Genomic DNA, 22,785 nt, shown 5'->3' with positions numbered 1-22,785 from the left:
TTGGAGCACCACTGAGGCTTTACCCTGAATTTCATGATGGAGATGCAACACCAACATGTGGACCTTTCTAACCACTGGAACATGGTTACCTCAGCAGACCCTACACTGAAATCTGAGGTGATATTCTGCAATTAATTCCTTTTGGACTGTGTTGTACACATATTTTTTAACCTCAGAAAATGAACTACATTTTTCAGATGCCATAGATATTTAGAGACTATAAATTTAGAGGGAATTTTGAGAAATCATTAGATGGAGATGATACAGCTGGATACTATGTTTCATAATTATGAGCTTTGGTTCCAGTTTGAGCAACCAACTCCAGCCCTTTCTCTGGAGACTGATGAACCCAATTCATCCAGTAGTCACTGAATGTGAATGCAGAGGCTGCACAGGAGAGTTATAGGGATTTTGAGGCCTCACCAAGCTTTCCCCAGTTTCCACCAGCTGCACCTCACACAGGACCCCTGGAAACAGATAATTCTATCAGTAAACTGCTGCAATTATCCACTGTCCTACTCAATATTTTATACTCAATATTTCTTCTTATCTTAAAAATTACCTTCTAAAAAAACAATAAGAACAACCCAACTCAGTCCTAACTTCATATTGAATACCTTGTGTTCAGTGATGAGCACTCAAAGGGAGGACCTGATACCAGCGCTTGGTTCCTCTGGCAGAGCTATAGTATCAGGGCAGGTATTTATAGGTAGATGGTAATATTATTTGCATGTCTTCCTGCAATATCAACATATACATTAGGGGCCTTAGAGGAAAGAATGAAGACTGTCAATATCTAAGATAAAATGTAGATGGAAGTGACATTTGTAGCATCAAAATATCACTTGTTATCCCAGGGAAACTGCTCAAGTTTAGACACTTTTTGTTTGTTTTTTTGTTTTTGTTTTACATTCCTGAAGCCAGATATTTATTCCCAGGAAAAAGAAAAAGGAGGATAAGGATAGTTTGAGTTATGCGTAGGTTATATGAACCTGTGTTTCAAACAAGAAAATAGTAATAAGAAAAGAAACTGTGGGCTGGAGAGATGACTCAGTGGTTAAGAGTTCTGCCTGCTCTTCCAGAGGTCCTGAGTTCAAGTCCCAGCAACCACATGGTGCCTCACAACCATGTATAATGTGATCTGATGCCCTCTTCGGTAGATAAAGCACTTGTTTACAATAAATAAATAAACTTAAAAAAAAGAAAAGAAACTGTATTGAGAACAAAGGAAATATTACTTTGCAGCATTACTCTATTGTGCTTTGTACATGGGAAACTCCTCTGCTTACTCAGCAGATGCTACAATATCGATTCATAGGAAATTGTTACAAGAAAACCTCAAATATGACAGTTTGGGAAGCATTATATATGTTCAGTGCACTCAGTGAATGCACATGGTAAGTTGAAGTAGACAAGTGCGGCAGACTGCATAGCCCAGGAATACAATATACCAGGCATAAAGCTCAATACTTGATCCTGAAAATAAAATAACTTATTCATATAAATGTAAATACAGTATTTTAATAATTTCTTTTTTCTAGTTATTCGGCTACCTTCCTGCAGCTGACATGAAAGCATGTCTTAATCCCATCTTGTAATGAAATCACAACTAAATTAAAATATACCAACTAGCATAAACATACCTTTGTAACAATCTCAGCTTTTGGTTAATAGATTAAAATGCAAGAAATATAATAAAATACTATGTAGAAAAATATACTGAGATTATTCATTCATCAATAATAAAACACAATGAAGTCCTGTGTTTACCAGCTAGCTCCTCTAGTGCTGGCCTCCTAGGAACCATGTAAACCTTTTCCTCCCATTTTCAAACAAATAAAGGAACATTTCAACGTGTACCAAAAGATGGAGGGAAACATAGAGCCTCCACTCTAGGGCCCTGCTCTGATGTTCTTCTATCTTTCCAGTCCTGGCCTCTTCCCAGGAAATGACATTACCGACTGTGGGTGAGATTCAGAATAAGGGGCTTAGAAAGTGCCTCTCCATGAAAATAGAATGTCAGGCACTAGTTTTCCAACTGAGGAATCATTCTCCTATGAGATAAACTATCTTCATGGTGTATTAAGAGGCCTGTGAATGGTTTGTTTCTGTAGCTTCACAGGAGAGTGATATGAATCTTAGGAACTAACTGCGGTGATCTCAATCAGAACTTGTGTCCTTCAAGGCAAGGGTTATGACTTATATAGAATGTAGTTTTTTGCAGTTTGTATATAGTTAACTGAGAGGAAAAAGCAAGTGTAGACATAGAAAAGGCTAGCTCTGCTCATCTCTGAACCTGGTCCTCAGGCTCTGCACAAATAATTTTGTTATACTTTTCCTTTTTGATATCTTACAGAAATCCTTTTGATTTTGTGATCTTTATCTAATTTTCTCACTACTGAATGCATCACTGATAGTATCTTATCCAAGGATTAAAGAACATCATAGGTGATGTGGTGGGTAGATTGTAAGAGCTAGAGTATGGAGATGAGTTCTATGAAGTGTTGCCCTTTGGATGAGACTAGGTCATAACTACAATCAGTGCTCAGAGGTTGTGATACCTGAACATGAGAGAGTAATGAAAATAGGCAACACAGTGGTTGAGAGTGACACAGGGTCAGCAGGAGTGGTAGGGAGAGAACAGAGAAAAATGGAGTTCATTACAGTCACAGTTCTTTCTATGTACAAATATAATCCTTAAAAATAAATTGTGAGATTGCTCCCACTGTTCCTGTTTCTTTATTTGGCTGAACATTCACTTTTCAGTGCACATTGTACACCTTGACAATCTATCTGAACATTTCCTTTTCAGCACACAGTGCACATCTTGACATGATAACTGAACATTTCCTTTGCAGTACACATTGCATTCCTTGACATGCTATCTGTACTTATCACCATGTGATAGGATCTCATCTGTTATAATTACCAAAATTACATGTATGTTATATTTATTTGTGTTTTGTTTAAATGACCTCTGCTTTCACCTTACAGCTATTTTTGTCATAAATGTCTATAATTAAAATAACTTGAACAACTCTCTATTTAAAACATTCCTTGCCAGTAGATCACCCATTATATCATAACCCATTAAACACAATGTTGTTTTACCAACTCTGTGATAAAAGTGAAACTGTCGTCAGTATACATTACATAGATAAGAGATTCAAACATGTCCAGTTTTTTTTCCTAGTGTAAAAGAGGAACCTTCTGTTTTGTGGGAACCCACGCCAAATTCTGCCATGTCAGAAATCCTGTGCTTAGGCTGTATGCTGTGACCTTCGAGTTGCTGACCTTTACCTCATGAGGTCTTGTGTTCTAGGCCATCCTTGGACTATTTACCTTTGAAAGAAGTAGAGAAGTCCCAACGTGGAACCACCCAGAGGATCTAGGAAGTTCTTACAAGGAACTACTCAGAGAACTAGGAAGTTCTACAGGGAGTGGTTTAGGCTATTGTATTCTTGCCCGGGGGCTAGGGTGAGGGATATAAGAATAGATCCTATTGACCTTGCCCTATATATGTTCCTGCTAGTTGGCAATAAAATGAATCTTGATCAGAAATGTCCTGATTTGATTTGTTATTTCCCATATCTCTGTATCCTACTTTCAATCCCCACTTCCACTTTTAGGTGAACCCTGATTCATTTTTCCCCGCAGGCTGGGACCAAACACTGTTTCTGATAAACAAAATGTTACTCAATACTGGAAGTGTACAGTTAATTAATGGCTTTTCTTATTTTGTACATGAATCATGCTTGAGGGATGTAAATTTTAAACATATATTTTGTAAATAAATTGATTTCCACGCAAATAAAAGTTTAATAAAAACACATTTTCTAGTGATAACAAGGTAATGAAGGGAAAACATGAAATTAATTTCTCCTTTGTTGTGATTTTAGGCTTAGTAGAGAGGGGGGGTCTCTAAAATAGAGGACTACCAAGGGAATGCCTTTCAAGAGGCCAAAAATTCATTGCAGGTGACTAATTATATAAGGGTCCACGTGTCTCACAGAGACATGGATACTGAATTCTAGAGCTTACTTTGAGAAACTGTAAAATTCCAGCATTGCTTGCCCAGTGGCCTGAGAACCTAAACTTCTGACCCCAGAGGATTCTCCCAGTTCTCAGAACTGCTAACATCAAGAGTTCCACCCTAATTCCCAGAAGAGTTACATGCAAATTTGCAGATATCAGATGTCCTCACAAGAAGTTCCCCCAGGCCAGATGCCCTAATATACATATGGTTTCCAGTGATAAGCACCCCACCTGCTTTCTGGTTTTTGCCTTTAAAACTAGCCTGTAACAGCTACTCGGGTTCCTTCACCTCCCAAATGCTGAGGGACCCTGACCCATCAACAATTGGGACTTCTGGTGTGTCAGTGATAAATTTTACCTATACCTCTCAGCTGGTGTTACTTGAGTGGTCTCTTGCGACGACCCCCTTTCTGAATTGGACTCCAAGGGTCCAATATTTTGGGCCAAGGTCCAACAACTTCTCATCAGGAAAATCATGTTAGCCTCCCCCAAATAGCACAAGATAGTGGAAGAGAACAAGGTTAAGTCCTTCATCCACAGAACATAAACTTTTTGAATTAGCAGAAAGGTTCCTTGCTTAACGATGACATTTTGAGTTTGTAAAAGTCTATGACAAGAGATAGAAGAAATAATCAGGATAACTGGGACTGAGCATTTTCAACTACAACTGAAAGGGAAATTTTTTAGTTAGCATTAAAGCAACCAGAACAGCAGAGCTCTCAGCTCTCTAACTCATAAGTGCAGGTCGGCAGATATGCTAGCCCAAGGTCCCAGATGATAAGTCACAAAGAATGCGGAGCTAAGAGACCATGGCCTATTGAGTGTTCCAGGGACCGGTTGGCCACAAAAGATAGGGAGGGTACACAAGGACAAATTCCTGAGAGAAACAGGTACCAGGTATGGTCGAGTGAGTAATGAGCCGAGATCCCTCATCTGATCTTATGGTGTTTGCTTAATTTCCCCCTTGAGGCCCACACACAATGTTCCACGTTTGAGTTTAACCAGATGTGTTGTTAGCTCAGACAAACATCTACCCTCGGTTTCCGAGGAAAACAAGAAATGAGGACTGCTCCCGTGTGACTAAGTCCGACCTTACCCCAGATCTGCCTATGCAATTTGCTGATGTTCAAATGTTTGAAACAACCAATCGTGTGTGGCCACGTCAAAACTTCCCACTCCCCCTGACCTTTGACCATATAAACCCCAAACCCCTGGGCTTCTGGGTCGACCCCTCTGTCTCCTGCATGAGATACGTGTTGACCTGGAGCTCCGCCAATAAACTGCCTCATGTGTTTACAGCAAGATGGTTGTTTGTGTGTTTTTGGGTGCACGCCATCCCAAGGCTTGAGTGAGGGCCTCGCTTCAGGGGTCTTTCATTTTGGGGGCTCGTCCGGGATTTGCACGACCACCCAAGACCCCCAACGACCCCTTGGAAGTAGGTCTGTGTGAGTTTTGTGTGTCTGAGTGTGGTGCTGCTGATTTCGTGTCTTGGTTTCAGTTTATGGCAGCTGCTGCTGTGGGCCGTAAGGACCCAGTGGCTATGGAGGCAGACATGCTAGGGCCACAGGCTGCAAACCTGGGGGATGCCCTAAGGGTGAAGGGGAGTCAGGACAGCCTGACTGCCTCTTTTCGGGAAGAAGGAGATGGAGTTCTCCTTCTTGAGGGGAAGGTGTGGAAACCTACCCCATCGGAACTTGTGTTCGGTTGGTTGTACAAGTCCAGACGCGGACGAGTGTGCTTGGATATAATAGTGTCTTGTGTGCTTATATTGTTTTGTGCTTCTTGTTTTTTGAAATGGGACAGACTGTGACGACCCCTTTATATTTGACTTTGGACCATTGGAAGGACGTTAGGGCAAGAGGACATAATCTATCCGTAAGTTAAGAAAGAACCCTGGCAGACCTTTTGCACCTCAGAATGGCCGACCTTCCATGTGGGCTGGCCACCTGAGGGACTTTTGATTTACCTGTTATTAGAGCTGTCAGAGCAGTTATTTTTCAGGAAGGATCAGGGTCACATCCAAACTAACAGCCTTACATCACCGTGTGGGAAGATTTGGCCTGTTACCCACCCCCGTGAATCAAGCCCTTCATTCCACGTTGCCCACAAAGCTCCCGAGTCTTGTCGGTGCGAGACGGTGGCATGGAGGAGAAATTGAAACCAAGGCAGCATGGAGGAAGTGAGCCCAGCACACCACCAGAGCCCATCCCTAAAATGTATCCTGACATAGCAGAACCCCCAGAATGGCCCATGCCCTGCTCCCACCATATCCTCGAATTCCCCAGCCGGCAGCCCCGACCTCAGCCCCGACCTCGGCTTCTGGGGCCACAGGTGATGGACCCTCGGCGGGCACTAGGAGGCGCCATAGAGCAACCCCTGAGGGGCCTGATTCCACCTTGGCTCTGCCCCTTAGTGCTGTCCGGCTGGCCCTGACAGGCCAAAATGAGTTACAACTCCTACAGTATTGGCCTTTTTCTTCCTCCAATCTCTATAATTGGAAAACTAACCACCCAACTTTTTCAGAGAACCTTACAGGTCTGATTGAACCCCTGATGTTCTCCCACCAACCCACATGGGATGACTGTGAGCAGCTTCTGCAGGTTTTATTAGCCACCGAGGAGAGAGAAAGAATTCTCCTCGAGGCTTGAAAGAATATCCAAGATGATGCTGGACACCCCGTCCAGACCCTGGCCGAAATAGATGAAGGATTCCCCCTGACCCATCCTCAGTGGGACTACAACACGGCAGAAGGTAGGGAACGGCTGTCCATTTACCGCCGGGCTCTGGTGGCAGGTCTCAGAGGGGCCGCGAGGAGGCCCACCAATTTGACCAAAGTAAGAGAAGTCATGCAGGGAGCGAATGAGCCCCCCTCAGTGTTTCTAGAGAGGCTCATGGGGGCTTACCGGAGATATACCCCTTTTGACCCTACGTCAGAGGGACAGTGAGCCTCCATAATCATGGCTTTCATTGGACAGTCAGCACCTGATATTAGAAAAAAAAACTCCAGCGCATTGAGGGATTGCAAGATTATACCGTCAGGGATGTGGTGAAGGAGGCTGAGAAAGTTTATCATAAAAAGGAGACAGAGGAAGTGAAACAGGAAAGAGAAAAGAAAGAGGGAGCTGAGGATGAGGAAAGAGGAAAGAAAAGAGAGAGCTGAGGATGAGGAAAGAGAAAAGAAAGAGAGCTGAGGATGAGGAAAGAGGAAAGAAAGAGAGAGCTAAGGATGAGGGAAAAAAAAAAGAAAAAAGGCAGGAAAAGAATCTGACGAAAATACTGGCCACAGTGGTAGGAGAAGGAAGGCATCAGGGAACAGCCAGGCCTAGGCAGACAGGGAACCTGGGCGACAACAAAAGGCAGGGTCCAAGGAGACCCAGAGAAGATTGAACGCTGCCGCCTGATCTCAAAGACGGCTTCTTCTGTCTGAGATTGCACCCTAACAGCCAATTCCTGCTCACCTTTGAATGGCAAGACCTCGAAAACGGAAGAACTGGACAACTTACACAGATGAGATTGCCCCAGGGGTTTAAAAACTCCCCCACCCTATTTGATGAAGCTCTACATCGGGACCTTGCCCCTTTCCATGCTAATAATCCCCAGGTGACTCTTCTACAATATGTAGATGACCTCCTATTGGCTGCAGAGACCCGTGAAGAATGCGAGTTTGGGACTCAGAAAATCCTGGCTGAGTTAGGTGAGTTGGGGTATCGGCCTTCTGCCAAAAAGGCACAACTGTGCCAGACTGAAGTGACATATCTGGAATACACCCTGAAAGATGGACAACGGTGGCTCACAGAAGCCAGGAAACAAACAGTGACTCAGATCCCGACCCCAACCACCCCTCGCCAGGTAAGAGAATTCCTGGGGATTGGTGGGATTCTGCGGGCTTTGGATTCCCAGGTTCGCTACTCTGGCAGCTCCATTATACCCTCTAACAAGAGAAAGGGGGGAGTTCACTTGGACTAAGAAACACCAATTTGCTTTTGAGACCCTCAAGAAGGCACTGCTACAAGCCCCTGCCCTAGCACTGCCTGATCTGAACAAGCCTTTTACTCTGTACATCGATGAGCAGAAGGGGGGTTGCCAGGGGGTCCTCACCCAAACTCTAGGACCCTGGAAGCACCCAGTGGCCTATCTGTCAAAAAAAAAAACTAGATCCTGTGGCCAGTGGGTGGCCCTCTTGTTTGTGGCTGATAGCAGCAACAGCTGTATTGGTAAAAGATGCCGATAAGTTAACCATGGGCCAAAATGTGACAGTGGTGGCCTCCCACACCCTTGAGAGCATTATCAGACAACCACCAGACCGTTGGATAACCAACGCCCAGATGACCCACTACCAGAGCTTGTTGCTGACAGAATGGGTGACCTTCGCTCCACCCGCCATCCTTAACCCTGCCACCTTGCTACCAGAAGCTGACAAGACCCCAGTACATCAATGTGAAGAGATACTAGCTGAAGAAACAGGAACTCGGTCAGACCTCACTGACCAGCCGTGGCCTGGGGTAAAACTTGGTTCACTGATGGAAGTAGCTTCGTGGTAGAAGGTAAACAAGGGCTAGGGCAGTGGTAGTGGATGGGAAGTCTGTCATATGGGCCAGCAGTTTACCAGAAGGGACGTCGGCCCCAGAAGCTGAACTTATTGCTTTGACCCAAGCACTAAGATTGGCGGAGGGAAAGGCTATCAATATCTACACTGATAGTCGGTATGCTTTCGCAACAGCCCATGTCCACAGAGCGATTTATAGACAATGTGAGCTGCTGACTTCAGCTGGCAAAGACATTAAAAATAAAAAAAAGTATTAGTTTGTTAGAGGCTGTCCGTTTGCCCCGCAAGGTGGCAATCATCCATTGCCAAGGACATCAAAAACGGTCCGGTCCCATAGAAAGGGGGAACCAAATGGCTGATCAGACAGTCAAAGAAGCGACACAAGGACTGATGATTCTAATAGCTAAGGTTATGCTCCAACATGCTAAGGGGATTTCTGAGAAAAGGATCCTCTCAGAAGAAGAGGGGCTAGAATACCTGGCTAATATACACCGCCTTACCCACCTAGGGCCCAAGAAGATGACAGAACTAGTCAATAAGTCTCCCTATCACATCCCCAGACTACAAAAGACAGCAGAGGATCTGGTGAAAAACTGCAAGGCTTGCGCTCTCACTAATGCCGGGTCCAGCAGACACTGTGCAGGAAAGCGCTTGCGGGGAGATCGACCTAGAACTTATTGGGAGGTTGATTTCACTGAAGTCAAACCGGCCCGATATGGTAATAAATATCTTCTAGTTTTCATAGACACCTTCTCAGGGTGGGTCGAGGCATTCCCCATGAAAAAAGAAATGGCGAATGTAGTGGCCAAGGAGATACTTGAAAAAAATCCTTCCCCAGTTCAGGGTACCTAAGGTAATTGGGTCGGACAACGGGCCTGCCTTCGTTGCCCAGGTAAGTCAGGGACTGGCCAGACAAGTGGGTATAAATTGGAAATTACATTGTGCTTATAGACCCCAGAGCTCAGGACAGGTAGAAAAAAACAAAACTATAAAGGAGACCTTAACAAAATTGACCTTAGAGACCGGCAGGGGTGATTGGACAGCCCTTCTCTCCCTTGCCTTGTTCTGGGTATGGAACACGCCTGGACCATTGGGACTGACACCCTTTGAGATACTGTTTAGTGCACCACCACCACTGTTTAAAACCCAAGAGTGTGGTGTGTCCTGATGACAGTTTTGTGCCTTCCACCCATCTTTTAGCCTGTTTAAAGGCTCTCGAGATGATCAGGCAAGAGATTTGGGAACAGCTGAAAGATGCCTACACTGCTAGAGACCCTACAGTTCCTCATCAGTTCAAGATTAGAGAAGCCGTCTTGGTATGGAGACACCTAGCTGGGAATCTCGAGCCTTGGTGAAAAGGACCCTACCTGGTACTGTTAATGGCTCCAACTGCCATTAAGGTAGAGGGAATCCCACCTTGGGTGCATGCTTCACATGTGAAAAGGGCTCCTCCTGAGACTAGTCAAGATGAATGGATCCTGGAAAAGACTAATAATCCTCTTAAGCTGTGTCTGTTTTGCAGATGCAACCCTAAGTTAGGACAACAACCCTCATGCCCCGATGCAACAGACTTGAGAGGTGATCAATAAAGAGGGAAACAAAAGCAGGCTAGATAAAAGACAGAGGGACAGAAAAGCTCAGCAAGGTTGGTTTGAGTCCTGGCTCACCCGGTCCCCCTGGATGACTACCCTATTCTCTGCTTTAGCTAGGCCAGTATTGGTGATTAGTTTGATTTTAATTTTTGGCTCGTGTGTGGCAGATAGATTACTTGCTCTTATTAGAGATAGAATTAGTGCTGTTCAGCTGATGGTTCTAAGACAACAATACCAATCAATAAGAGACCCTGACAGAGTATGAATCTTTTAGCCTAAAATAAAATGATACTTAAAATTAGAACAGATATTCTAAGATTAGAATTATCCAGTAGAAAAAAGAGGGGAATGAAAGGGAAAATTTTTAATTAGCATTAAAGCAACCAGAACAGCAGAGCTCTTGGCTCTCTAACTCATAAGTGCAGGTTGGCAGGTATGCTAGCCCAAGGTCCCAGATGATAAGTCACAAAGAATGCAGAGCTAAGAGACAAAGGCCTATTGAGTGTTCTAGGGACCAGCTGGCCGTAAAAGATAGGGAGGGTACACAAGGACAAATTCCTGAGAGAAACAGGTACTGGGCATGGTCGAGTGAGTAATGAGCCAAGATCCCTCATCCGATCTTATGGTGTTTGCTTAATCCCCCCTTGAGGCCCACACACAATGTTCCACGTTTGAGTTTAACCAGATGTGTTGTTAGCTCAGACAAACATCTACCCTCGGGTTCTGAGGAAAACAGGAACTGAGGACTGCTCCCGAGTGACTAAGTCCGACCTTACCCCAGATCTGCCTACGCAATTTGCTGATGTTCAAATGTTTGAAACAACCAATCGTGTGTGGCCACGTCAAAACTTCCCACTCCCCCTGACCTTTGACCATATAAACCCCAAACCCCTGGGCTTCTGGGTAGACCCCTCTGTCTCCTGCGTGAGATATGTGTTGACCCGGAGCTCCACCAATAAACTGCCTCATGTGTTTACAGGAAGATGGTCGTTTGTGTGTTTTTGGGTGCACGCCATCCTGAGGCTTGAGTGAGGGTCTCCCTTCAGGGGTCTTTCACAACCTTCCCCATGTACCCACTGGAGCTTTGGCCTCAGCTGAGCTTAAGCTAAGTGGCTCATTGTCTGTATTGAGAACAAAAGTGATTTTTTTCTAGATGAACAAAATTTAATATGATATATGATGAAGAACATTACACATTATGTTGCTGAATCAGCTGGAAATACAATTAGGCACATTTATACCTGCTGTGCACAGTTCTAGGAAAGGCAAAAAATATTTCAAAATTGTTAGAGTGTACAGATTTCAGAGTGTGTCCTCACCTACCTCCCCTAATCTGAATACCACCATGACTCTGCCCTGAATCTCATGATGAAGATAGCTCACCAGCACTGTAGTCTTCCTAAGAATGTGATCCTCGTGCTGTCAGCAGATTTGTTTGTAAGTTCAAAAATGTTTTTACCATTAAGTTCTTTTAAACTGAATATATATAATATACATATTATATTATGCATATTATATATGTAGTATTATATGTGTGTGTGTGTCAACATGAGCACTCTCTTTTATCATAGGTCACAGACTACAAGTATAGTGAATTTTCTATGAAATCATTAGATTTTGTGACTCCAGAAACAACACTCAATTATTTCTCCACCTGATTCTGCACTGTCCCCCTTTTCTATGTGAGCTCTGCGCCCCCTGCTGGTTTTGAGCGCTACTACAAGGAGGTTTGTGTCTGGGTTCACACTGAAAGCCTGTCACTATGTGTTATACAGTAATAAATGGCGGTGTCTTCAGTTCTCAAGCTGTTCATTTGCAGGTAGAGACCGCTTTTGGAATCATCTCTTGAGATGGTGAATCTTCCTTTTACAGGCTCCGCATAGTATGTTTCATAATTCAGGTTTGTGTTTAATTACACCAACCCACTCCGGCCCCTTCCCTGGAGCCTGGTGAACCCAGTGCATCCAGTAGTCGCTAAAAGTGAATCCTGATGTGGCACAGGAGAGCTTTAGGGAACTTCCAGGCTTCACCAAGCCTCCCCCTGACTCCACCAGCTGCACTTCACACTGGACTCCTGCAAACATAGAGAATTCTCTCAGTAAATTGTCACAAATACCCACTGTCCCTCTCACTCACATCCACTCACTTAGAACCTCTTCTCATAAATTACAATTTAAAAGAACAAGAAGGAAAATCCAGCTCAGTCTCAACTCCATGCTGGATGTTCCCTGTTCAAGTTGATGAATGAATGTGAGTCTTGAGGTGCCTGACTTCTTTAGAGCTGTAACATCGGGGTTGGCTTTTATGAGGAGAGAGGGACTTTATTTGTATATCTTGCTGCTATATCATGAGATGAGAAATGTGACCCTTAGAGAACAAAAGAAATGGTGCAGGTGTCTGTGATGAAATAGGGTCAAGGTGGCATTAAAAAAAATTAAAGTATCGCTATTGTCCTGGGTGCTTAGCTCAGTTAGTAGTAAACATCCTTTTTTCATGCCTGAGCCCTATGTTCAGCTCCAGCACTCTGTGGATAAAGAAGGTGTGGAAGCAGGAGAATCATATGTATCAGTTTTCCTTTGGATATATAAACTTGTGTCTCAAAAAAAGAGAAGAAAAAAGGAAGAGATAAGGAAGAAGAATTACCACTTGTCATGAATTTTAGTTATAAATAGTAATATAATTTTACTATTTATATTAAATTATCTTTTACTAAAATTAATAAAAATACTTTATTACACTTTTACAGTTAAACTGTCCTGCTCTCCGAGGAGAAATTATCACATACATTCATAGGGAATAACGACAAGATACATAATTAGCATATGATAATTTAATGCACCTTGTGTATAGTTCAATAAAAAATGACCTATTCATTTGATGAGTAAAAATGCAATAATTCATAAAATTGTTTTTAAATCAAATTCAATAATAAATTATACAGTGTGGACATTACAACCAAATGGGCATCTTCCTTAAAAACCTGACTGCTTCAACATACATATATCAATCTATGTTAAACACCACTTAAATACATACAAAGTTTGAAATGATATATTTAACTCAAATGATGTTGAAAGGTCACTTGGCGAAGTCAACATTCCTTCAAGAAAAGAACTTGAACTTATGAAGAATTTAGAAGTGGATGCTATGTAACAACAACAAATTAATAATAATAATAATAATAATAATAATAATAATAATAATAAATAAAAACTTCTACATAGAACACTCTTATAGACATAATTACATTATATTGAAATAATTTTCCCTAAATTCAACAAGACAAATATATAAATTCTTCTTCCCATTATAAAGTGCTTGTAGTCTTAGGTGTACTTCTTTGACAGGAAAAAGATATAAAACTAAATAAGAATATAAAGAAAACATGTCAATTCATCTATATTTGCAGATGTCATGATGCTTTCCTTAAAATATCCTACTTTGTCTAGTAGAAACTCTTGGACTTAATAAATGTCATGTATGGTATATACTCACAAGTGGATATTAGTTCAACATAGATGTCCTCTGGAATAATACACCCAGGGGAGCATCTAGACAGATACTGGAACTCAGAGCTGGACTCGGCTGGAAGAGCTGTAAGTTGTATGGAAGTGTTGGGGGATGGAAGTACAAAAGGGGATTGTCAAGCGCTCCACAAGGAGACTATGAAGGCTCAGGGACCTGAATACAGGAGTGCCTGCACAAACTGATATACCAACCTAGGAAATTGCAAAAAGAGAATTTAAACCCCATGTGCGGGTCTAGCTCATTCTCCACATGGGTAAGGAATTTGAGAGTGGTTGACTGCTTCTAACATCAACTGTGGTGCCTGCTAGTTGAACACTGACCCCTGGCAGAGAGGCCATGTGGTCACATAGAGGAAGGGACTGCAGGCTGTCCAGATTAGGCCTGATAGGCTGTGGTCAGCTGGAAGGGAAGGAAGACCCTACCTGTAGGAGGGCTAGGGGACAGGAGTCTGGCATAAGAGGGAGGGGAGGTGGAAGGAGGAGGACGGATGTGAGGGGATTACAGTCAGGATGCAATGTGAATAAATTATAATGAAATTATTTTGATATAAAAGTACTAGTGGGAAAACAAACATAATAAAAAAAGCTAAGACAACATGTTTTCTCATTCCTGTGTCAATAATTATACAGTAAAAAATCCAATAATTATAATAGGGTGATATTGAATTTAAAAAGCTGATTATATTTCTGTTCATATAACTAAATAAAGATAATAACATACATCAAGACAAAGCTAATCATATAAAACAACGTCAAAAGAATCAAATGAAATAAGGAATAAATCCAAGTTATGAAAAGAGTTAACTAGGCAAAGAATTGTTAAAAGAAACAAACTAAATAATGTTGGAAAAATGTTAATAACACAAAACACAAAGACCTTCAGTGGAAAGGCTTACTTATATAATACATTATGTCAAAAAATTAGAATAAAGAACATACTGTAAAGATAAGGAGTTGCACAGTAAAGGACAATAAGAAAATTTAAAAGTGTATGAAGCAAACATGGGAATTCATTGAAATATCCTGAAAAAATGTTACCAGTCTTTTCATAATGGGATGAGAACACGGAGCCTGGAGAAAGATATCACAGCAAAGGCATCGAGAATGTTTTAAACACCAACATAGAAGAAAAAAATACAAACATGCAGAAACAGATGTGCTGCTAGGTATCCAGAGAGGATAACAGAACAAAAAGTGGACTGTAGAATAACAATTAGGAACAGGAAAACAATTTTCATGTTGTATTTTAGCTTAATAATATAAACACAATAAGGAAAGAATACTGAAAACTGCAATAGAGGTCAGGTCACTTATAAAAAGTCAGATCCATCAGAATAGCACCTAGAGATGGACAACAGAAATATCTAAAGTCAGAGAGGACTGCAAAGATCCTCTTGAAATTCATAAAGAAACATGTCAACTCGTGATCCATGTCCACGGAGAAGATGAATAATTGGATATTTAACTTGAGAGGCTAAACACACTCATAGTCACAAGGAATGACTAAACCATTCCAGAATAGTTAATCCAAAGTTCTAAGAAAACACCACAAACAAAAATTTAAAGGGACTGTTATTATACTTTTCAAAAATAAATTGATTCAGACTAGCAGAATGGAAGAGAAAATGGTATGTTTCTTATTGCTGTCATGGGGATCAGATTTCACCATCAAAGCACATATGACCTTTAGTTAAAGTTTGTTAGAAAGGAAACCAAAGGATACTCTGAGCAAATGGAATTAAGAATAAAAACAGAGAGTGTAATTCTTATATATAAATGAATGGATATTTCTCCAAAATTAGTATGTATGTCTATAATCTGTATATATGTGTATGTATATGTATATATACATATCTGTACATGAGTTTATGTATATGTATCTACATATATACATGCAGCAAAGTTGAAGCAAATTTTATAAAAGACATACCACTATGAATAAAAACAAAGAAACACCCAATGTCATGACTGTGGGTGAATTCAATACCCAACTTCCAATGAAAAACAGTTCATCTGGACAAAACCTAAGCAGAAAAACTTTGACATTTAATGTCATTGATGGAAATGGGCATCTTCCATACATTACATCAAAAACATCACATTTTTACTCATTGCGGGTAAGCCTAAGAATTTTGAGCCTTGCATTATCTCTCCATAAGACAAGATTGTCTGGTCTTAGTTTTCCAATTTAAGGATTCATCTACCATGAGATAAAGTGTCTTCATGGTGACTGACAGGGCCATTGAATTGTGTCATTTCTGTTTCTGTTGCTTCTCATAAGAGTGAAATGGATTTTATGAACTAACTGCAGGGTTATCTGTTAGATCTTCTGTCCTTCAAGGCAAGGGTTTAGACTGATATAGGGCATTGTATCCTGGGGCTTGTCTGTGCTTACCTGAGAGGAAAATATTCTGGGTAGTGTCAGATAATACCCCTGTAGTCACCTCTCTGCACCTGATCCTTAGTCTCTGCACATCTAATTTATTTTCGGTTTCCCTTTTGTTGTCTGTGGCAACAAATGTTTAGCAATGCTGTTGATTATGTGAAGTTGATGTCATTTGAAACCATAACACAGAGAATTTTAATCCTGAATAATGTGTTCTTATATGTTTTGTATGAAAATATGCTCTTGCATTAAAACTAACAATTTTGGTGTCTTGAGTTGTGAACATTTAATGTGTTAGTGAAACATTTTGGAAATAAGGTCTTCAAAAAACTTAGAGACATACAGAATATGGCATTTACAAATATTTTTATTATTTTAAAGATTCATGGATGATGAGCGAAGTTATCTCCTGGAAACAACCAGCCTACCTTAAAAGGGATGATGAGCATCAAAGAACCTCTTTATGGAGATAGCTTCAAATGTGACAAACAAGCCATTGGGCAAAATGTCCTCTTTTTCCACAGACAGAATTCTGCCTAAAAAGAGCAAGTTGGATGCAGGCAGAGTCGATGGACAAATGCTGACAAGACAGGGCATGCAAATCCTTAGTATTTCTTGCCTCATAAATATGCCTGTCTGATGTATTGGGCCAGAAGTCTGAAGATAATGCTCCAATATTATAGAGAGGTTTGGGTGACTATTCAGGTATGAAACTCTCTCTGTCATCTTCTCAGTTGGAAAGATACTAACCTGCTCTCCTGGTATACTCATGTAATCAGGTTTGTTTCTTCTCATGTATCCAATAGGGTTGAAGACCAGATAGTTTAGTTTTACAATTAAACTTAGTTCTTTAAGGATTAAGATGTTTTTAGGCCTAGATAGATGTTTTAAGTAGATAATGATGAGATATGATAGATATTGATTTACATTAAGAATTTTAATTTCCCCAAAATAGGAAAGATGTTTTCTTCAAGGCTGCCAAACACAAAGAGCAAAACTTTAATATAGTGACATTTATGTAATTACTGATTGTGTCATGGTTCTCCTTGCTGCAGGTAGTTTATTGTGTAATAATATAATTGTTTATGTAAAATTTTTTAAAAAGGAAGCAGAAACTAATAAAAAGCTAGTTTTTAAATTAAAATAAATGTAAAATCAAACCAACTGTAATTGGATATTGAACAATGTTCTAACAGACTTCTAAGAACTACAAACAACATGTCACATGCTATACTTTAAAAATAGAAACAAAAGTAGTACCTCAAAACTTGTCCTATGATGACAGTTTTAGTATCATAAGGGAGCAATATAAAGAAACAAAAACAGTAAAAATAAAACTACCAGCCAATATCCCTTATAAACAGAGTTCTCCATTAAATGCTATCAATGTGAACATGGGATTCTGTCAAAAATGTTTTGCAGTATGATCAGAAGGATTTTATTTAAGAGATACAAGAATGTTTGCCACTCCTGGCTTTGTGGTGGTGTAAGGCATAAAACTCAGGTGTGTAAGTCATGAAAGCAAGCCAGTGAACAGAACTCCTACTTAGCCTCTGCATCAATTCCCTCCTCCATGTTTGTACCCTGACGTCCTTCAGTGATGAACTATTACCTGGAATTGCAAGACAGCCAAATGTTAGGACATACTGCAAGCTCAAAACATTTCAAATAATATCCAGCATTCTATCTGACCACAGGGGATTAAATCGAGACATCAGGGTTGACATGTGTGGGATTTTTTCTGTTGTCCTGCAGTATAACCATTGTATGGCATTCATTTAGGTCTAAGACATGAACATTTTCATTTTCCCTGGTGTCTTTCACTTGTTCTTTAGGCTCCTCCATACATTAATATGACATCCGCTAAAGTGGAGTTTCCTTTTCCAGGGATGCTATAGAAAATTGATGCATATCTGCATGTACATAGATTGATTACATGCTTTAGTTGTCACCATTTTATATATGACCCAGATTGGCAGGATATCATGTTCACACAAAACATACAAAATCAATGTTTAAAGCACATCCATTCACATATGTATAAATTGAATGTGTTGAAAAATATGTAAAAGCATCACACTGTCTCCTAAATACCTAGCTTTATGATACAGACATGCTGATCCTAACTTCAAAAATAGAAGCTTCTCTTAGAAGGAACTCAGTGAATATAAAGATGAGCTTGTTCAAAACCAAGAACCACAATCAGAAATAGAGAGAAGCTGAGAGAAGGGTTTCCTGAAAGTAGTAGGCTACAAGAGTCAGGATGAGATAATAATATAGAAAGAGAAGGACACTGAAGCCTAGGTTTCATTAAACTTAGTGATCAGTCTCAGGTGGCCACTAAGGGTCCAAGGTGGGAAGTATAACTGGGTATTGGTTACTGATACAAAGAATGAAGTTGGGATGGAAGAGAAGATCAATAGTTAAAAGGAAAAGATGCTGGGTCCTCGCTCAAATGAAGTTTTGTTTGTTTGTTTGTTTGTTTTTATCAACTCAAATTTCCAAAATAATCAAATATAAATTTGCTTCACTAAGTTTGCCACTTTCTTTCAATAAAACAAAACATAATCTTGAAGTTTCACAGACATATTCTTAATATTGGGGAGGAGAATCCTTTCCAAACATTTACCTACGCATACTGATCCATGGTCCACATATTTCCTTCACCAATGCATACTGATACATGGTCTATATGCCTCCATCACCAATGCATAAAGATCCATGGTCCAAACATGCTTCCAAACCTCTGACCAACTTACACCTTGCCTCTCACCCAACCATAGGAATGCCAGGCTCACTTATCCTTATTAGGGATCAAAGGACAACAGAGGGTCAATAGAAAATTCTAGTATACAAAACACATATAGGAAGCCTTTCCTCTTAATATTTGCAGTCAATATGAATATCAAGGCATAAAAACAGATTAATTTTTAATAATAGGTTTAGTACTGTCAATGTTGCTCAATAGGACAGCCATATTTCATTAATGGCAGAAACATTGCTGTGGATCTGTGCAACCATTGGATTGCATTTTTCAAAATGCCCATAGACAGCACATGGCTGTGGCAATAAAATAAATATTTCCCAGAAGACCCTAATCAAAGAAAGCATAAAAGGCAAATTTATATGAATGAACTAGGAATGCTACTGACTCACACACACAATGAGCACTCTGAAGGCTGAGGCAGGTCAATCACAACTTAAAGTTGGCTGAGCATGGGAGGGATACATTTATTGTTATTGTTATTGTTAATTTATTCACTTTACATCTCAATCATGTTCTCTCTCTCTCTCTCTCTCTCTCTCTCTCTCTCTCTCTCTCTCTCTCTCTCTCTCTCTTATCCTGGTCCTGAAGATTTGCTTCTTTGATTAAAAAAATAATAATATTGATGAACCCTTAGCCACAGTAGCAGAAAGATGGAGTGATGATGTCCAAATTAGTAAAATTATAAATGAAATTGGGGGCTTCACAACTGACAATGGGAAAATCCAGAGAACCATAAGGATATATTGTAAAAAGTTGTACTCCTACAAGTATGAAAACCTAAATTTTTTTCATATATCCCCTACCAAAGTTAAATCATGATCAGGTATATGATGTAAACAGATCTGTGGCACCTAGTAAAATTGAAGCAATACTTATAGCGCTCCCCCAAAATTTCTCTGGCCCAGATGAATTAAGCACAGAATTTGACCATATCTTCAAAGAACTGATGTCAGTGTTCCTCAAAATATTAATTTAAGACACATTATGAGGCTCTAAGTAACCTGATATCTAACACTGACATCTTGATACCTAAAAAGAAAATTACAGGTCAATTTCCCCTACAACATAACTGCAAAGATTCTCAATAACTCTGTTGCAAACATAACACAAGAACGCATCAAGATGATCATTCACCATGACCAACTAAGATTCATCCTGATATTCAAAAATGGTTCAAGATACACACACACACACACACACACACACACACACACACACACATTACCACATATAAATACTAAAATGAAAGTTCACATGTTTAAGTTAGTGGAGTCAGAAAAGGCTAATCCACGAGTCTTTCATCATAAAAGACCTGGAAAGACTAGGAATACAGTTCCTTCTTCAAGAACAGTAGGAAACAATATACCATGTTTGAAAAGTGTATGATTCCACATAGAGAAGGGCTTTTTGGCAGGATTCAGTTTGTACACAATCCCATGTTGGAACAATGATAAAAGCTACAGAAGAATAAACTGAGTTAGTTCACAGCAATGCTGGTCTCATCTGACACTTTTGTGCACAGTCCTTGGGGGAGAAGATGGGACTTTTGAAACCTAGAAAGCTTTATGATCTAATAATCTTTGACTCAACACCCTATTGATTTTTTCCCATTTAACACAAGTGCTATTTTAGTCAAGATATATGATGAAAGCTCTGCCTAGAGTATGAAAGAAAAAAAAAAAGGTATTTCCATGAACTTCCTTATTATGTGATGTCAGTGACCAAGGCATGGTACCTTATGTCCTCAGACTATTTTGCATTTTGTTCATGGGGAACTATGCTTTATTGTTTTTAAAATAATACACAAAACATGTACTGGTTTGAGGATATTGGTTCCATTCAGATACTTATTTCTTTTAGAGAATTGCTATGAAACAATCAATCAAACAAATGGCAGGCCAGATACAGGACAGAAGTATTTAAGTACTTCTTCACAATCTCCTGGAATGAACCTGTGTTTTGTGTGTGCTGTGTACCCCACAGTGGTCATTAGCAGCCTCACAATGAGGTTTCTCTCTGGGTTCACACTGAAGTCCCCATATGGTGTATCTAGCACATTAATAAGTGGCTGTGTCCTCAGATCTCACACTGTTCATTTGCAGGTAGAGAGTGTTCTTAGCATTGTCTCTGAAGGTGGTGAATCGATCCTTGAGGGATGGTGCATAGTTTTTGGTACCACTATTTTGATTAATTACTCCAACCCACTCCATCCACTTCGCTGGAGACTGGCAGACACAGCTCATCCAGTAGTCACTAAAAGTGAATCTGGAGGTTTCACAGGAGAGTCTCAAGGCTGCACTAGGCCTCCCCTAGACTCCACAAACTTCACCTCACACTGGACTCTCAGAAATTCTGAATCATGGTAGAATCTCCACAGTGTAAATGACGGAACCTGTCAGAAGCAAATTGGTGGAAGATACAGTCAAAGGGAAGCATTGGGAAGATTCTATCCAAAGAGGGCAGTGGCATTTTCAATTAGCCCTATGTTTTCTATTAAAATAAGTAGCAAACTCAGGGTAGTTCAACAGGTAAATTCAAAAAAAAAAAAAAGAAAAATGAAGGGCATAAGGAAGTAAAGAAAGAAGGAAGGAAGGATGGAAGAAAGAAAGAGAAGACAAGAGATGTGAGGTAAGAGAAGCAACAATTGAGGACAAAATGGTTATATTTAAAATCTAAAATGTAAATGATTAAAAACAAGGGATAGAACATTTCAGCAACAAAGATGTGAAAATGAATCAATTTGATAATAAGCCCCTAGCCTCAGATCCAGGAATCTGAGAAGGACTCATAGAGATTCTCTCTCTCTCTCTCTCTCTCTCTCTCTCTCTCTCTCTCTCTCTCTCTCTCTCTCTCTCTCTCTCTCTCACACACACACACACACACACACACACTCATACACTACACACATACATCAACAAAATGTTGAAAATGTATCTACTATAGAGAATAGAAAAAAAGTAAGAATATGATGAGGAAGATAATTAAGATACTTCCATGATCTACACACTATCTAGAAAGGAACAAGAGGACTTACAGTAGAATCAGGTATCTTAATATCACTTTGTAAACATCAGTCAGTGAAATTGAAAAGAAGGATAATTTGAATAGTTCATTAAAGAATATGCATTATAAAAATCTAATTTAAAAAGATATTGGTAGAAAAATATGTAAAAAGAAGAAAAATGAAAACTAGTAGCTAGATGTTTTGTTTTATTTCAAGTTTGCAATGGATAAGATTTCTTAAAATGCCATTACATAAGGGAAAACATTTGGTAAAAATATAGCTAAAAGGATGATAATTCAAGTATGCCATTTCCAGTAAAATTTCCTTTAAATATAAATAGGAGGAATGATAAATTATACAATGAAAATACAGACCACAAAGAAATTTTAGTGTTCATACATATTTTAGATAAAGACAACATCACCAGGGAAATCCATTATCCACAAATAGGAATTATTTTATAAGATATTGAAATCTCCTACCGCACAGAATAAAAATGTTCTTGCAACATTCCTCAAACAAGAAACGTCCTTCTATCCTAAGATCTGGTGAAATATGCACTGCAGTGTGTAATGTAACAGCTAGTCTGGCAGAGCTCTCTTAGGAGGCCATCTATTAGAATATGACCATGAAGCCTGATGCATGCTCTGTGCAAGACTCTCAGCTAATATGCTAAGATACCGGAGAATAATACTACCATTTATAGAGACTGCTGTGGCAAGTCTTGGCTAAGAGACAGAATGTGGAAGGGAGCTGGTGACTTTCAATACATCAAGGAATATATTAAAGACAGTGACAGTGACCCAAATGTGCACAACATGATTCACGTTCATTTACTGAGCCTGGAGCATGGGGAGAAACTTCGAGTTTTTGTGTGAGGAGATGTTTCTCTTATACTCCTGTAAAACTAAAATTATTCAAAGTATCC

General features: G+C 40.0%; 2 pseudogenes; one reads left to right on the top strand and one right to left on the bottom strand.

The window, feature by feature from the left end:
- Positions 1-5,829: 5,829 nt before the first annotated feature.
- Positions 5,830-10,170, top strand: LOC127186582 (uncharacterized; annotated as a pseudogene).
- A 1,744-nt stretch (positions 10,171-11,914) lies between these two features.
- Positions 11,915-12,389, bottom strand: LOC127186581 (immunoglobulin heavy variable 3-15-like; annotated as a pseudogene).
- Positions 12,390-22,785: the final 10,396 nt, after the last annotated feature.

This window comes from Acomys russatus, unplaced genomic scaffold, assembly GCF_903995435.1.
Source record: "Acomys russatus unplaced genomic scaffold, mAcoRus1.1, whole genome shotgun sequence".
NCBI classification, from domain to species: domain Eukaryota; kingdom Metazoa; phylum Chordata; class Mammalia; order Rodentia; family Muridae; genus Acomys; species Acomys russatus.
Note: the sequence above shows the minus strand (reverse complement) of the source record. Positions and strands in the feature narration are given on the sequence as shown.